The 18,102-nt window shown below is 44.0% G+C and overlaps 1 protein-coding gene across 3 annotated transcripts in view; it reads left to right on the forward strand.

Moving 5' to 3' along the window:
- Nucleotides 1-10,498: 10,498 nt before the first annotated feature.
- The window catches only part of LOC127567935 (volume-regulated anion channel subunit LRRC8D-like), a 73,463-nt gene continuing 65,859 nt past the window's right edge, over nt 10,499-18,102 (forward strand). For all 3 annotated transcript variants that reach the window (XR_007955960.1, XM_052011152.1, XM_052011154.1), the window contains exon 1: nt 10,499-10,733. The gene's annotated coding sequence lies outside the window, so the exon portion shown is untranslated. The remainder of the gene's footprint in view (nt 10,734-18,102) is intronic.

Below are 18,102 nucleotides of genomic sequence, written 5' to 3' on the forward strand. Positions count from 1 at the left end.
AGAGAGATGTGGGGTGCCCAAAACTAGGGATATAGGAACAGGAGTAAGCCACTGTTCACCTGAAACCTATTCTGATATTCAGCAAGGCGTAGGGTTGAAAGAGGCTGCAGAGGGTTGTAGACTCAGCCACTTCCATCAGGGGCACAACCCCCTCCCACCATCAAGGACATCTTCAAGAAGTGGTGCCTCAAGTAGGCGGCATATATCATTAAGGACCCTCACCATCCAGGATATTCCCTCTTCTCGTTACTACCATTGGGGAGGAGGTACAGGAGCCTGAAGACCCACACTCAACATTTTAGGAATTACCCAGAACCCATGATAAGATAATATATCTTTATTAGTCACATGTACATCGAAACACACAGTGTAATACATCTTTTGCATAGAGTGTTGTGGGGGCAGTCCGCAAGTGTTGCCACACTTCCGGTGCCAACATAGCACACCCACAACTTCCTAACCCCTACGTCTTTGGAATGTGGGAGGAAACCGGAGGAAACCCACGCAGTCACGGGGAGAACGTACAAACTCCTTAAAGACAGTGGCTGGAATTGAACCATGGTCACTGGCGCTGTAATAGTGTTACGCTAACCACTACACTACCGTGCCTGCCCTGACCTCGTTATTCCTCTTTTGCTCTATTTATTTACTTCTGTAACTTCCAGTAATTTTTATATGTTTATGTCTTGCGCTGTACTGTTGCTGCAAAACAACAAATTTCACAACATACATCAGTGAAAATAAACCTGATTCTGATTCTGAAAGGCTGATATGTATCTTAACTCTATCCACCTGTAGTTAACCTATGACGTGATAAAATCCGCCAGTCTCTGATTTTAAACCATTAATTAGAATCATAGAGTCATGGAGAGATGCAGCACGGAAACAGGCCCTTTGGTCCACCGAATCTGTGCCGATCATTAAGTGCCATTTGCCTTAATCCCACACTAATCCCATTTTATTCGTCCCACATTCCCATCAACTCTCCGCAAATTTTACCACTCACTTACACATTGGGGAAAATTTACAACAGCCAATTAACCTATCAACCTATGCACCTTTGGGATGTGGGGGGAAATTGGAGCACCTGGGGGAAACCCATGTGGTCACCTGGGGAATGTGCAAGCTCCACACAGAAAGCATCCTAGGTCTGGATCGAATCCGGGTCTCTGGAGCTGTGAGTCAGCAGCTCTACTAGCTGTGCCACAGTGTACTTGAGGTAGCATCTATTGCTTTCAATGAGAGAAGGTTCTAAACTCATATCATACATTGTTTCCAAGCTTCTCTTCTTCCCTGGTTCTAATTTCAAGATTATGCAGATGACACGAAGGTTGGGGGTGTTGTGGATAGTTTGGAGGGCTGTCAGAGGTTACAGAGGGACATAGATAGGATGCACAGTTGGGCTGAGAAGTGGCAGATGCAGTTCAACCCAGATAAGTGTGAAGTGGTTCATTTTGGTAGGTCAAATATGTTGGCGGAATATAGTATTAATGGTAGGATTCTTGGCAGTGTAGACGATCAGAGGGATCTTAGGGTCAGAGTCCATAGGACGATCAAAGCGGCTGCACAGGTTGACTCTGTGGCTAAGAATGCATATGGTGTATTGTCCTTCATCAATCGGGGAATTGAATTTAGGAGCCGTGAGGTATTGTTGCAGCTATATAGGTCCCTGGTCAGACCCCATTTGGAGTATTGTGCTCAGTTCTGGTGGCCTCACTACGGGAAAGATGTGGAAGCCATAGAGAGGGTACAGAGGAGATTTACAAGGATGCTGCCTAGAATGCGGAGCATGCCTTATGAAAGCAGGTTGAGGGAACTCGGCCTTTTCTCCTTGGAGAGACGGAGGATGAGGGGGGACCTGATAGAGGTGTATAAGATGATGAGAGGTATTGATAGGGTAGATAGTCAGAGGCTTTTCCCCAGGGCTGAATTAGTGGCCACAAGAGGACATAGGTTTAAGGTGCTGGGGAGTAGGTATAGAGGAGATGTCAGGGGCAAGTTTTTTACTCAGAGAGTGGTGAGTGCGTGGAATGGGCTGCTGGAAACAGTGGTGGAGGCTGATACGATAGGGTCTTTCAAGAGACTGTTAGATAGGTACATGGAGCTGAGATAGGTCTATTGAGGGCTATGGGTAAGCCTAGTAATTTCTAGGGTAGGGACATGTTCGGCACAGCTTTGTGGGCCGAAGGGCCTGAATTGTGCTGTAGTTTTTCTGTGTTTCTATGTTTCTATTATGCCCTCTTGTTTTAGACTCCTAAACCAGTGAAAAATATTCTCCATACCCTATCAATTTCTTACAAAATGCTAGAAGAATATCATATTTTACCTCTTGGCCTTCTGTATTCCAGCATATACAAACCCACTTAAGGTAATCACCCTTTGTAATCTAAGCCTTTAATCTTTGGTGACATTACTTAGCAGTCAGGCAGCATCCATTGAGAAAGATCCACTGAGAAAGCTCATGTTTCCACTTAATGACCTTTCAGCAGAAAACTTAGAAAGCATCTGTGTTTTGAGTTGCAGAGAAAGGGAAGGGGTGGAGAGAACAATGGAAATATCTGTGATTGGGTGAGAACCAAGAAGGACCAGATGGCACAAGTGATGGTGATGCTGCCTGAGAGAGGGTGCAAAGGCCTGTTAACCCCAGATGCAGAGGCTAAAATCAAAAAAAGGTGACTGGAAAGAGAGGATGAGAGAGGAAAGAAAGAGAAAAATTAACAAAGCTGGAACTTAGAGATACACACTGGAAAAATAAATGACTGCAGATACTGGAAATCTGAAATACAAACAGTGAATGCTGTAAATATTCAGTAAGTCAGGCAGCATCTGTGCAGACAGAAAGAGAGTAACTCTTCAGATTGATGACCAGACCAGACAACTTTCTAAACCTTCTTTCCTCCTGTGCTCATCCAGTTTCCCCTTGAATGTATCTTTAAAATCATCTCAATTGTTTGTGGTGATGAGTACCATATTCTAACAACTTTCTGGCTAAAGGAGTTTAACTTGAATTCTCTATTTGATTTATTGGTGACTATCTTATATTAACTATGCCTATTTTGGACTCTGTGTGGAAACTTTTTCTCCTCATCAATCCTATCAAGTGCTTTTAAGAATTTTGTTCAGTCTTCCCTGATAGTAATACCTGATAGCACCGGCAGCCTCAGTCCCTTTTTGACAAGATAAGATTTCTTTATTTGTCACATGTACATCAAAACACACAGTGAAATACATCTTTTGCGTTGAGTGTTCTGGGGGCAGCCTGCAGGCGTCACCACACTTCCGGCGCCAACATCGCATGCCCACAGCTTCTTTGGAATGTGGGAGGAAACCGGAGCACCCGGAGGAAACCCATGCAGTCACGGGGAGAATGTACAAACTCCTTACAGACAGCGGTAGGAATTCAACCCGGGTCACTGGCGCTGGAATAGCGTTACGCTAACAGCTACACTACTGTGCCTGCCTATACACTGGAGGAATTATCAGCCTCCTTTACTGCCGATCATTATCCAACAACGTATGCTGAAAATTTGCCACACAAGATCAGTCCTGAGCTTGATGGGCCCTTCACAAACAACCCACTGGTTTATCCTCTGTAGGAAGAATGAACAGTTTGACAAGAGACCAGGCAGGATCCATGCAATTAAAACTAAAAAACAGGAAGTGCTGGAAATATTTTAGTTGCTCCATTTCCTCCCACATCTCAGAGGCGTGTAGGTTGGTAGTTTAAAAAGGCACTGTAAATTGCCCCTGGATCAGTGATAGAATCTGGCGAGAGTTGATGGAAATATGGGGAGAATAAAATGGGATTAGTGTAGGATTAGTGTGACCAGGCTTGATAATCGGTATGGATCCTGTGGGCCATTTCAAGTCAAGTTTATTGTCTTCGGCATAAGTACACTGAGGTACAGGTACAATGAAAAACTTGCAGCAACATCACAGGCACATAGATTCAGACAACACCCAGAACATAAATTATATATAAATAATACTTAAATTGTACATAATTTTAAGGTGATTGGAGTAAGGTATAAGGGGGATGTCAGAGGTAAGTTTTTTGCACAGAGAATGGTGGGTGCGTGGAACGCACTGCCGGCAGAGGTGGTGGGGTCAGATACATTAGGGACATTTAAGAAAGTCTTAGACAGACATATGAATGATGGAGAAATGGGGAGCTATGTAGGAGGGAAGGGTTAGATAGATCTTAGAGCAGGATAAAATGTCGGCACAACATTGTGGGCCGAAGGGCCTGTACTGTGCTGTAGTCTTATGTGTTCTATGTTCTATGTTCTATGTTAAGGCAGTGAAGAAAAAGACTGTGCCAAACAAGACATCAGTGCAAAAAAGAACACAATCATAAACAAGTCCATGGCAGTGCAAGAGGTGGTCTGTAGTGTTCCATTGCTGAGGTGGGATAAGGGTTACTTCTGCGCTGTATGATTCTATAACTCTGTGACTTGGGAGGTCAAGCAGTACTTGTGAAGGGGTATGTTTGTTCAATGACATTGCATCAGAACTAGGAAAAATTAAAAATAAAATAAGTTTCAAACAGCAGAGAAAGGGGAATGGGACAGAGAGAACAAACGGGAAGGACTGTGATAGGGCAGAGACTGGGAGAAAATTGATGAGAGATCAGTGGTGCTGACGGGAGAGGGTAGTAAAAGCTGGTGAATAATAAAAGGTGTGACAGTGGAAGTGTTATTGATGATGAATGAAATCTGAAGTTACAAGAAGAGGTGAGAGAGAAAAAAAATGTAATGTTAGAGAGATGAGAATCAAGACTGGATTGGCCAATGATCTAAAACTGTTGAATCTCATGCCAAGTCCTGAGGGCTGTGTTGTACATGGTTGGAGGGTCAGATGCTGTTCCTCCAGCTTATGTTGGGCTTCCTGGCAACAGTGTAAGAAGTGAAAGACAGAGAGATCAGAGTAGGTGTGGGTGTGGGATGGAGAATGAAAGTGACAGGCAATTAAAAGCTCAGAGTCATCCTTGCAGACCTATCGCAGGTGTTTTGCTAAAGCAGTCACCCAATCTCCATTTGGCTTGTGCAATGTAGAAGAGACCACATCATGGGCCACAAATGGAAGAAATACAAGTAAATTAATGTTTCAACTGGAACTAGTGCGTTTAGATATTGGAAAGACTAAGATATTGTCTATGGTCCCATTCTCAAATTCAGTTCCTTCATCACTCATTTATCCCTCTCCATGGCAACCGTCTGAAATTGGATCAGTTTGTTCACATCATGGCATTGTATTTGACCTGGAGGTAACTTTTGGACCATCATTACACGTCTTCTCCAAAGCAGTCGACTGTAACTGCCTTATTAGTTTGGGAGCAATTAGGGACAGATAATAAATGTTCACATTGCCAGCCAATCCTTCACCTGCTAATGAATAAAAATAGACTGTATACTTCAACATCTCTTACATCGCCCAACTTTGCCCCTCCCATAGCTTATCTACTACAGGAGACCCCATCCATGCCTTTGTTTATTCCAGACCTGACTACATCAGTAAGGTCTGGCCAGCCTCCTTCAATAAAGTTGAGATAATCCAAAACTGCTGTCTGTTTCCTCATTCCTCATCCCTTCCATCCATGCTTGCTGACTGTCCCCCAGTTAATGCCTTGAATTTTGCAGAGCACCTGCGCTCAGTCTTCAGGGGTGATCCGCAGCTTCCTGTCGCATGCCTCCTTAATTCTCGATCCCAATCCCATTCCGACCTGTCTGTCTGTGGCTTCCTCCACTGCCATAGTGACTAGAAGAACAAAAACTCATCTTTCGGTTGGGTACTTTGAATTTCCCAACTTTGGGCCAACTGTTCTCTCATCATTTCCCGTTACCGTGTTCGTGACCCTTTCTGAAATTGGACTTCTATTTTCTCCATTGCCCAGACTTCTGCTCTCACTCCACCTCCCCCCAGACAGAACAGAGGTAGAGTTCCCTTGGTCCTCACCAGCCTCCACATCCAACACATCTTCCTCTGCCATTTCCACCAGCTGCTACACAATCCCGCCACCAGTCACATCTTCTCCTCTCCCCACTTTCTTCTTTCCGCAGGGACCAGTCTTTCCATGACTCCCTGGTTCGCCGATCCCTCCCCGTCCCGACCCCTGATGCTTTCCCCTGCAACTGTAGGAGCTGCAACACATGTTCCCACACTACCTCTCTCACCATTCTCCAGGGACCTAAACAGCCCTTCCAGATGAGGCAGAGATTCATGTGCACCTCCTCCAAACTCGTTTATTGCATTCGGTTCACTCGATGTGGCCTCCTCTACATCAGCGAGACCAGGCGTAGACTAAGCCACTGTTTTGCAGAGCACCTGTGCTCTGTCCACAAGAGCCACCTTGACCTTCCAGCTGCATGTCACTTCAGCTCCCCTTCCCATTCGCACACCAACCAGCCTCTCCTCAGCCTTCTCCACGGCCACAATGAGGCCAAACACAGAGGTGTATAAAATTATGAGAGGTGCAGATAGGGGGAATGCACTGTCAGTCTTTTTCCCAGGTTTGGGGAATCAAGAACTAGGGGGCATAGGTTTAAGGTGAGAGGGGAAAGATTTAATAGGAACTTGAGGGGGAACTTTTTTACACAAAGGGTGGTATGTATGTTGAATGAGCTGCCAGAGGAAGTGGTTGAGGCAGGTACAAATGCAACTTTTAAAAGACAGTTGGATGGGTACATGAATCAGAAAGGTTAAGAAGGCAAATGGAACTGGCTTGGACCAGTTGGGCTATGATTCTATGACTCTAATTGGTACATGTGTTTCTCTATACATTCTCTTACTATGTCTCAATGCCAATCACATTTCCTTCTTAATTCACATGAAGTGCTACATAGGGCCCAGCCCTCACCGTCTGGTGGTGGCAGGACCCTAGACTGTGGTCCTTCCCCATAGATCCTTTGGTATTGGTATTGGTTTATTATTGTCACTTGTACCGAGGTCCAGTGAAAAACTTGTCTTGCATACCATTCGTACAGATCAATTCATTACACAGTGCATTGAGGTAATACAAAGAGCATTGAGGTAGTACAGGGTAAAAACGATAACAGAATACAGAGTAGAGTGTCACAGCTACAGGTAAGTGCATTGCAGGTAGACAATAAGGTGCAAGGTCAAACAAATCCACTTCATCGTACAAGATATCTTTTAAGATATCTTTATTAGTCACATGTACATCGAAACACACAGTGAAATGACTCTTTTTGTGTAGAGTGTTCTGGGGGCAGCCCACAAGTGTCGCCATGCTTCTAGCGTCCACATAGCATGCCCACAACTTCTTAACCCATTTGGAATGTGGGAGGAAACTGGAGCACCCGGAGGAAACCCATGCAGACACGGGGAGAATGTACAAACTCCTTACAGACAGTGGCCGGAATTGAACCCGGGTCACTGGTGCTGTAATAGCGTTACGCTAACCGTACACTACCGTGCCACCCGTTAGGGAACCGTTCACTAGTCTTATCACCGTGGGATAGAAGCTGCCCTTGAGCCTAGTGGTACGTGCCCTCAGGCTCCTGGATCTTCTGCCTGATGGGAGAGGAGAGAAGAGAGAATGACCCAGGTGGGTGGGGTCTTTGATTATGCTGGCTGCTTCACCAAGGCAGCGAGAGGTATAGACAGAGCTGTGGCTGAATCAAGCCTCATTGTGTCCCTCAGCAGGTAGTCCTGCACCTTGGAATGTTCCAGCCATCAAATTTTGTTTGCGGACAGTTGCTTGCACTGGAAGACCAACAAGCTTCAGGCAGATCAAAGTATGAAGTTCACCGGATTGATGATCTTCCAACAGCAGTTGATGTTTCTCTCTGTATGCATTCTTGGGAAAAGCCTGTAGATCACAGAGTTGTCTATTCCTCAGCTGCCTGGAGTGAACCACGACAGGGACCACTACATCCTCCTCCAAACCTCTTGGCAAACACATAGTCCACAGGAAGGTGGATGGCCATCCCATGCACACCAGTGTGCAGTGAGGTTGAGACACCAGCTATACACAAGGGATCTGACAAGGAGGGATCCTTCACTCCTGCCCGAGCAAGGTCTTTGTGCTTGTTGGTGAGTTATGGAGATGAGGCATTCTGCCAGATGCCTTTGACAGTCTGATCCACAGGTTATCCCAAAGGATCCATGCGTCCTTCTCCACAAGTCACTGGTGAGACCACACTTGGAGTATTATGCTCAGTTCTGGTCGCCCAGCTATAGGAAGGATGTAATTTAGCTGGAAAGGGTGCAGGAAAGATTCATGAGAATGTTACCGGAACTGGAGGGCTTGAGTTGGGAAAGCTGAATAGGCTGGGACTGTTTCCCTGGAACGTAGGAGGCTGAAGGGTGATCTTATAGAGGAATATAAAATCATAAGGGGTGTAGATAAGGTGGATGGTCACAGCCTTTTTCCCAGAGTCAGGGAGTCTAAAACTAAAGGACATAGATTTAAGGTGGGAGGGGAGAGTTTTAAGAGGGACCTGAGGGGCAACCTTTTCACACAGAGGGTGGCGGGAGTATGGAACTAGCAGCAGAAGAAGCTGTAGAGGTGGGTACAGTTTCAATGTTTAAAAGACATTTGGACAGGTACATGGATGGGAAAGATTTAGATACATATGGGCCAAACGCAGGCAAATGGGACCAGGTCAGACAGACAGCTTGGTCAGCATGGACAAGTTGGGCCAAGGGGCCTGTTTCTATGCTGTATAACTCTGACCTGCAGGACGTTCCACACTGACCACTGCCTGGTGGACTTGTGGTTAATAGTGTTTAAGGCACTAGGTAAATGAAGGTGTGCACCTTAAACATTTGCATTAACCTGCAGCGATCCCTCCGCTTCTCATTTTTAACTGTAAAAGAACTGTCCAGTGTTATCCGAGAGAGCAGATCAGTAACTGGTCTGGATTTTTGATGCTATCCTGCAGGAGTCTGCAGGAATATGTTGGTACCCGTAATCCGCCTGGTCTCTTGGTCAGCCCCATCACCCAAGAAAAAGTGTACAGAAGTTGCTTGTCATGTTTATTGTCATGTGCACAAGTACAGTGAGATTCAGGTGCAATGAAAAACTTGTCTTGCAGCAGCATCACAAGCAGGTGGATTCAGGTAACAATACATAAGTTAGGCATACATTGTACAATACAGTGAAGGAAAAAAAAGACTGGGAAAAACTAGACGCAAGTGCAAAATGAAAGGAACGAGGCCATGGCAGTGCAAGAGGTGGCCCATAGTGTTCCGTTGCTGAGGTAGAATTAGGATGAAAGGTAGGATTTCGGGGAGGCGCTGCGTGAATGCTCCTCTTAAACAAAAGTCTTTGCAGCAAAAGGTTTGTCACAGCACAATCTCCCTCCAAGAGGTCGTCAGAGTACGAGGGGGCGAACAGAGATGTCAAGTGCATCCGCATAGAATCTGGAGTCAGGGGCCAGAGTGACAGCCGCGCCCGCCCTCGGCAATTTGAGCCTCGTTGTTCCGAAACCCGGACAACGTTGAATTATTATGATGGTGCGGGACCAACATCATGGTCGGAGCTGCAAGTTACAGTTGATCTGCAAAGCATTGGTTGGGGCGGAGTTGGTGGTTAGGGTTTATAATGTATTATGTATGTATTTAATAAGTAAATATGTAGGTAAATATTGTCTGTGGTGGCTAATGTGTGAGACATAAAGTTGCGTTTAATTGCATGTACATGGCTGCTATATTGCAAATATATGCATACAATATATAGGTTAATGCATTTATCCATCCAGCATCTGCAGTCTCTTGTGTCTCCTAGTTAGGCATAAAATGGTTATTGCATTTAATTGAACTTTGTGCGTCCAATACACACCTCGGTCAATTTACTTAAGAAGTTGCGGGTGTTTTGTTCTGCAAAGTTGTCTCCCTGTTGTGCATTAGTGGTTGGTGTGTGTGTGTGTGTATTGCATGTACATACAGGAAATACAGCATTTCAACATGGTGACTAACTTCCGAAGCCCCCAATCTCCCTCCCTCTGCCCAACTGGGCAGCAAACTTTTAATTCATTCCGGGGGTGTGGATGTGGCTGTCGCTCTGCTTGCACGGGCCAACGCTCGCTTGCGAGTCGCCGCTTCCCTCTGGGATGATTACACCCAACGTGGCAAGAGCCAGTCGGCTCCGACCCAAACAGGTTCTGACTAGTCCAGCCGCGCCTGCCTGCCAGCCTGAATGATTAACTTGATTAATTTTTTTTTGTCGCTTTTTTTTAAAAAAAGAGTAGAACTTGCAACGGGAGAAAAAAAAATGAGAATGAAATTGACCCCAGAAATTAATCAGAATGCACCATTTATTTTTGGTTTAGTTTATAGTACATGCGTGGAAGCCATGACTTTATATTAATGTGTGTCTCTCTGTGATATTGCAGTGAGTAGACTGTTATTGTATTTCAAACGGGTGCTGCAATAAGTCTTTGTGTTATGTTAAGAGTGTCTTTGATGTAATTCCCCCACCTCCCTATGAAACACACACACACAAAGCCCATTGGTGTTTGCAGGGTGCCTGAGTTTTGTGAATAGAAAGTAAATAAGGGCTCGGCTCGGCAGCGCGTCGTCATTTAAGAGCAGCGGCAGAGGGAGAGGGTTCCCGGCGCGGAGCGGGGGAGATTGTTCCCGGCCGCCTGCCGCCGCCACCTCCTCCCCCCTCTCCCCTCTCGCACCGGAGCCGAGTGCTCCGCTCAGTCTGGCGTTCAGACTGACAGAAGGAGAGGAGAACAGCGGCGGCCCCTGTCACTCTGCAGCCGGTGAGTACCAATACCGCAGCGAGCGATGGTGGAGCGTTACCCCCGTCGCTCTCTCTCTCTCCTCTCTCCATTGTTGGCCAAGATCAAGGCAGCAAAAGCGGAGAGCCGGCTCCATATAATTCCCCCCTTCTCTCCTCAGAAGCTGCAGCTGCCATTGAACTGGCACAGTGACTGGAGAAGGGGGAAAGAAAACAGCCCGCCCTCGCCAATGTGCTGGTGTTTCTTGAGATGTCCCTGCCGGCGCGCACCGTGCTATGGCGGTTCTGCTTCCAACCGTAGACAACTAGTGCAACGCTAGCTGGGGTTCAGCGTTGCTTGCAGCAGTCCTTTTAACGGAATCTAGTGTAGAAACACCCTGACCCAAGGAGTACATTGCTGAATGGGAAAGTGGGAGCCTGAATCATTTTTTAAAAATGTGTGATAAGTTTGCTGACATTCTGAATTCGTGGGGAGGAATAGCCCAGAAGCATCATTCTGAGGGCAGAACGACCCAGTCCCTGGAACATTGTGTATTTGAGCCTTATGTGTGTATATGTGTGTGTGTGTGTTATTCTGGTAAATCTACTGTGCAGTGTAACAACTTGCATCTTTTTAAAGAAAATTGCATTCTTCTGACTCAGCTGCAAAAACAAAACCACAAGTTAAAAGGGTCGCACAAAACTTGTTTTGACAAATTTGTGTTCTCAAAGGAATTATAGGTCGGGACACGTTCCCCACACGTTCCTCAGCTACTGTTCTCTCTCAGATTGAGACAATGTGCAGATTTTATTTGGAGGGAACTATTCCTTAAATACTGCACACGGATACAGTTGCAGTGTTACATGGTAGCTAATGTGATAGGGTAGACTTGTACATCAATTATGGTGCCCAGAATATCAGTCTTTTTCCAATCATCTTTTAACAGTAGGAAAAAGTTAAGGATTGGAAAGCTTGGCCCAAATGCTTTAACTCATTGAGCCGAGTATCCATTTACCAGATACTAACTCCTCGGAAGGGGTATCCCACTTTTAATGTTATTTCTTTCAAATATTTATCCATTTGTCATTTTATTTTTTTAAAATCGGTTTCCTTCGCTTTCTGTAACTGAGGCCTGACTAGAGGTTTAGCATAGCTTGATTGTTTTTATATATAATTCAGATTATAAAGCCAAATTTTTGTACTTTTTTGAAAAAAGAAGGGAAATATTAGCATTCCCTTCAGTTATTAGTTTAATTTAATGCTTACTCATTTACATTGGCATTTCTATCTATTTACCAAATCAATACCACCCCCACAATCCCATAATTTTTACTGCCTCTGTCTAAAGCTTTATTAGAGACATAGACCCATACAGCACGGAAACAGGCCCTTAGGCCCAACTGGCCCATGCCAACCAAGATACCCATCTAAGCCAGTCCCATTTGCCAGCATTTGGCCCATATCCCTCTAAACCGTTCCTATCCATGTATCTGTCCAACTGTCTTTTAGATGTTGTTATTAAACCTGCCTCAACCACGTCCTGTGGCAACTCGTTCTACATACATACCACCCTCCATGTTTTTTTTAAAATAAAGTTGCTTCTCAGGTTCCTATTAAATCTCTCCCCTCTCATTGTAAACCTATGCCCTCTGATTCTTGATTCCCTAACTCTGGGGAAAGACTGATTGCATTCACCCTATCTATGTCACTCATGGTTTCCTGCACCTCTATAAGATCACCTCTCAGTCTCCTGTGCTCCAAGAAAGAAAAGTTCTATCCTGTCCAACCTCTCCCTATAACTCAGTCTCTCAAGTCCTGGCAGCATCCTTCTAAATCTTTTCTGCACTTTTTCTAGTTTAATGGTATCTTTCTTGTAGCAGGGCGACCAAAACTGAACACAGTGCTCCAAGTGCGGCCTCACCAGTGTCCTGTACAACCGCACCATGACCTCCCAACTTCTATACTCAATACCCTGACTCATGAAGGCCAGCGTGCCAAAAGCTGCCTTCACCACCCTATCTACCTGTGACTCCACCTTTAGGGAACCATGTACTTGTACTCCAAGGTCCCTCTATTTCTACAACACTCCCCAGGGCCCTACTGTTCACTGTGAAAGTCCCACCTTGATTTGATTTGACCCACTTACTCAGCAGATAAAGATCCCCCTGTAATTTTTTGATAACCTTCTTCACCACCTATTTTAGTGTCAGCTGCGAATTAATTTTGTTTGTTCTAATGTATCTGTTTTTTCCCCCGAAGATACAGTAAGGTTTTTTTGATGATCTGTCATGTTTGGTAATAAATTGGGGTCAATTTTCATTGAATGATCCAACATAAATGGAGACTATTCAACACGTTTTCCCTATCTGACACTTTTGAAGAGTTGTCCAAATGGTGTTCCACTGCTCTTCTTTTCTAGCCCTTAAAGTGTTCCTTTTCCAAGTATTCATCCAAATGCATTTTGAAAGTTGCTATTGAATTCTGTGTCCATCTTCTCTCCAGACCCTTGAGATTACGGATGAGTTTCTTCCATTCTGATTTTGTGGGTTCCAAAATGGCTAAAGAGTTGAATGTGGGAACTGCAGACTCCTACAGATAGGGTAGGAGGTGCCAGATGGGACTGGTGGGTTGGTAGGTGGGTTGTGTGTGGGACTTCTGTGTGCTTCCAATGCTTAGACTTAAGGTTCTCAATACCATCTTGAATGCTCTTTCTCCACTATGTCTGGCCATTGGACCTGAGATTTGCAGACATCCACAGGGACTTGTTCAAATACCAAAACCTTTTTGTATGTCCAATTGGGAATCTTTTCCCATGACAGAGCTTGGAACAGAGTGTCTGTTGCAGGATTCAGATATTGGGCATGCAAGCAACATGGTCCACACATTCTAATCAATGCAGAGTAGCTAGGGCTTCAATGCTGGGGATGTTTGCCTGGGAGAGAACACTTGATGTCGGCTTGCTAATCTCTTTGGTGAATGTTTAGGATTTTTGTGGAGAAAATGATGGTGGTGTGTGCAGGGCCTTGAGGTACCTACTGCAGGTAGTCCAAGTCTCAGAAGTATGGAAGTGGGCGGGGACTAACCATGCACTTAGGTACGTGGAGTCTGTCTCCCATTCAGGCACCACATTCCAGATCAGAGCAACTTGATAGAGGTGTATAAGATTATGAGGGCATAGATAGAGTGGACAGCCAGCACCTTTTTCCCAGGGCAGCAATGGCCAATACCAGAGGGCATCAGTTTAAGGTCAGAGGAGGAAAGTTTAGGGGAGATGTCAGAGGTAGGATTTTTATGCAGAGAGTGGTGGGTGCCTGGAACGCACTGCCGGAGGTGGTGGTAGATACAATAGGGACACTTAAAAGACTCTTAGGCACATGAATGTTGTAAAAAAAAAGAGGGTTATGGGCTGTGTAGGAGGGAAGGGTTAGATTGAGCATAGAGTAGGTTTATATAGGTTGGCACAACGCCATACTGTGCCGTACTGTTATATGTGACTTCTAATCTTGTGTTTGTCTTGTTTTAATGCTAGATGTGTTAAACCTGGTTCCTCCCATAAATGAAACACCTGCATGCAAAGATTTCCCTTATTTAGTCTGTCAAAGCCCTCCTTGACTTCCAGCATCTTTGTTAAATCTCCTTGAAGCTCTGCTCCAAGGAAAGCATCTCTTTGTAACTGAGGTCCTGCCTCCCTGGTAGCATCTGCATCCTAAAGCCTGAATACTCTTCCTAGTAACTCAGAATTGGGCACTGAAGAACAAAGAGCACAAGACATGAGTTAGGTCTGACATGTGAATTATAAAGTCATTATTTCCATGCCTTTTATGTTTCTTGTTTATAGTACCAAGAATCTATTTAATTATTGTCTCAACTTGTCCTATCACCTTTTAAAGACATGTTAGGCAGAGAAGAGCACAGCTGAAGTTTGCAGTAATAGCAGATAACACCAAAATTGGTGTTGTGGTGGACAGTGGAAAAAGGATGCCTAAGGTTGTAACAGGATCTAGATCGAGTGGGCAAGGGAATGGCAGGAGGAATTTAACTTGGACAAGTGCAAAGTGATGTTTTTTGGGAAATTAAACCAGGGCTGGACTTACACAGTGGTTTGTCTTACCACAATGCAACACCTCTTCCTTGAACTGTTGATACTAAAATACATGATATCGTAGACAGTGAAGAAGGTTATCAAAAATTACAGGGGGATCTTGATCAGCTTAGTAAGTGGGCTAAAGATGGGCAAATGGTGTTCAATTTGGATAAGTGTGAAGCCTTGCATTTTGGAAAGTCAGACTAGGGTAGCACTTAGTGAATGATTGTGACCTAGGAGTATAGGTAGATAGTTTGCTGAAGGCAGCATCACAGGAAGACGGTGGTGAAGAATGGGTGGCGCGGTAGCGTAGCGGTTAGCGCAATACTATTACAGCGCCAGCAATTGGGGTTCGATTCCCATTGCTGTCTGTAAGGAGTTTGTGCGTTCTCCAGTGTCTGCGTGGGTTTCCTCCCACATTCTAAAGACGTACGGGTAGGTTAATTTGGGAGTTTAAAATGGGCGGCGCAGACTCGTTGGGCCAGAAGGGCCTGTTACCATGCTGTAAATAAAAAAAAATTTAAAAGAAAAGGCATTTGGCACACTGGCCTTCATCAATCAGAGCAATGAGTATAGGAGTTGGAACATTATGTCACGGTTGTACAAGATGTTGGTGAGACCATACTTGGAGTATTGTGCACAGTTTTCATCAACTTGTTATAGGAAAGACATCATTAAACTGGAGAGAGTGTGGAGAAGATTTACGAGGATGCTGCCAGGACTCAAGGGCCTGAATTATAGGGAGAGGTTGGGCAGGCTAGGACGTTGTTCCTTGGAACTTAGGAGATTGAGGGGTGACCTTGTAGAGGTGTATAAAATTATGAGAGGTACAGATAGGGTGAACGCACACAGTCTTTTTCTCAGGGAAGGGGAATTAAAAACTAATGGGCATAGGTTTAAGGTGAGAGGTGAAAGATTTAAAAGGTACTTGAAGAGGCAATCTCTTCACAGAGGGTGATGCAGATATGGAATGAGCTGCCAGAGGAAAGTGGTTAAGGCAGGTAGTGTAACAACATTTAAAAGATATTTAGATAAGAACATGAGTAGGAGGGTTTAGAGGGATACAGGCTAAATGCGGTAAATGGGACTAGCTTTGTGGACACCATGGTGGGCATGGATGAGTTGGGCTGAAGGGCCTGTTTCCATGCTGTACAGTTCTATGACTCTATGAAAGTATAATTGCCCAATGACTCTTTAACTGTGTCCAAGAGAACTGTATGTCTTGTAAATGAGACCAGTATTCCTGGTGTGAGGTTTGGCCCAATTATATGAAATGTTGTGGCAAGACTTCCCAACCATTTGCATGGCCCCTCTTGCAATGTAGGACAATGTTCTGTTTGCTACCCTAATTACTTACTGTACCAGCCTGTCAACTTTCTGTGTTTCTTGTACAAGGTCACCAGAATTCCTCTGAACATAAGCACTTTTAGGCTTGCATCATATAAGTAATCTGCTTTTCTATTCCGCCTACACCTCGTGTTTCCTCACATTATGCTCCAGTAGTTTGGACCAGACTTCAGTGCATGAAAGAAGGGATTGTCAGACCTACTAATAGAATATCGTTGAATAAGGGAAGATCAAACGTGCAGATAAACTACCTCAATTGATTTTTGTGAAATGATGGAACAGACCATCTATTGAGCAATAGGAAGAAGCAATAAAGTAGCAAAAGTCACATGAACAGCTTTCATTAGGCTTTTCCAAGAAAACTCAGGAACTTGGGAAAACATAAGCCTAAAGTTCAGGCCTGAAGCAAAAATTTTTGCTGATACACATTGTCTACCAGGTCCAAAAAAAACCCAACTGATCAGCAAACCTACCTCTCCAACACAAGCACAGTTGTATGATCTTGTCTGAGCTTTTCCTGCAACCCAATAAAAGAGGAATCAACATATCACTCTCCTTTCTGAATGCACCTCAAATTTCCATCAATCCTACTTGAACCTTCTTCAAGTCTGCAGATGCCAAACTCTAGTTTGAATGGAGGTCTACAGAATGCATAAGAGAGAGAATTTTTTTTAAATACTGATTTTCTACATTTCCATGACATTCAAGGTGTCGACTCTACTGACCACTTTCTGGGCAAATTGAATTTCCTTTATTCTAAACCAGTCTGCTTCCAATTATGCAGTTTTTTTTTTACTTAATTGGTATTAAATTTCATTTGTCAAGACCTTTATAATTAGTGAGAAGCAATATGACAGAAAAACAGTTTGAGAGATGGCCATCAGTGGGAATGTAATGGCATATGATACTCAGAGTCAAGTGTTTTCTTTTTGGAGATGACCTCTGTAAGTGTACAAGAATCAATACTTAATCCATTTGTAGTATTTTGTTATAACATCTATTGTTAAAAGAATACTGCAAATCTAAAACTGTTGAAAATAATATGACCTTGGCTGTTTCTAAAATAAAAAATTATTGCCCTCAGTACTTGGAAGGTGGATGTAGTTTTGTTTTCGTACTTGCTGTGTCATGTGTATAGAGAAACGATTCATTCATACTATGCAAAGTATATGGCAAGTTGTGTTACAATAAATAAGAGCGCACCAGAGGCAGAACTTCATTGCCGTTGTATTATTTGGATGAAGCCTTATTTCTGAATGTGGATTCTATAGTCTGTAATATTATAAAATAAAAGCTCAAAGCAATGGAGCTCCAAAGAGATCTGTAGTTTCATGTACACAGATCCATAAAATATTATGGGTAAGTACAAAAAATAACCTGAAAGGTTAACAAAATACTTGCTGTTGTATCTAAAAGGCCAAATTACCTGGGGATAGAATTATGCTGCAGTTTATACAAGGACCTGCTGACACCACACCTGGACTACTTCGAACACCAGGAGGATGTAATAGCCTTGGAGTATAGATGACCAAGTTTAATATTTGGACTCTGTAATCTCATCTCACAATTTAACACAGAACCTCTAATTTTATTCCCTGGAATTACAAAGGTGATTTGATTGGGGGAAAACAAGTAAGATAGAAGGACACTGTTTCTTTTGGTTAGAGAGTTTAGTACAAGGGCATATGGTCTAAAATTAGAGTCATGCCTTTCAGGAAGAAAAGCTGTCTATACACAGAGGGTAGTGGAAGCTTAGAACTCTGATCCACAAACTCCAATTGAAGCTAGTTTGTTTCATTGTTCATATCTGAGAATAATTGACCACTGTTGGCCAAAAGTATTGAGGGATATGGGGAAAGATGGTTGAGTACAAATCAGCCAGGATCTTATTGGTTAGTGGAAGAAATTTAGGGCTGAATAACCTACTCTAGGGATGTTTATGGTCTGCCTTGATTGACCAAGTGAAATTCTGTTTTACTG

Source organism: Pristis pectinata, chromosome 3 (assembly GCF_009764475.1).
Source record: "Pristis pectinata isolate sPriPec2 chromosome 3, sPriPec2.1.pri, whole genome shotgun sequence".
NCBI lineage: Eukaryota > Metazoa > Chordata > Chondrichthyes > Rhinopristiformes > Pristidae > Pristis > Pristis pectinata.